Consider the following 624-nt stretch of genomic DNA (forward strand, 5'->3'; position numbering starts at 1 on the left):
TACTGCTGATTAAACAAATACATTAAAAATGGCAATTGTTTCCTGTAGCTTTTTTTGGATCAAAAAGTGCAGCGGTACCTTCAAGTACACATTGAAGAACTGTCTGGAGAGGAAAACAAGGCAATTAGTGAGTGAAAACATACTTAAGGGAAAGAGAAAAAGTGTTTACATATATATATGAACTACATTGTTGCTAACTTTTGCATGTAGGGTCATCCTGAAGCAACTCATTACCTGCTCTTGCCAGTTAAAGACTTTCAGCAGACAGAAAAAAATCCACACGTTATTTCCATGTCTGCACAGCTTTAAAATTAACTTCCTAAACAAAAGGCGTGTATCAGTTTTCTATAGGCAGACGAAACATGTGAAAAGTCAAAAAGCATCTTTCGTGGGTGCTTCACTCTCACACATGTATCTTACACTGCTCTGCAGGCAGCCAAGAAAGCTCCAGTGACTGTAAGACAGACAAATACATTACTAACATAGTTGTGACCAATAAAATGTCCACAGTTATAATATTGCACAAATATTAAACAAAAATCACAGATTTCTCGAACTTTCATAGATAATCTTCTCACCAAGAGAGTGGTGAGGTGCTGGAACAGGCTGCCCAGAGAGGCTGTG

Source organism: Meleagris gallopavo, chromosome 1 (assembly GCF_000146605.3).
Source record: "Meleagris gallopavo isolate NT-WF06-2002-E0010 breed Aviagen turkey brand Nicholas breeding stock chromosome 1, Turkey_5.1, whole genome shotgun sequence".
In the NCBI taxonomy this organism is placed as follows: Eukaryota; Metazoa; Chordata; class Aves; order Galliformes; family Phasianidae; genus Meleagris; species Meleagris gallopavo.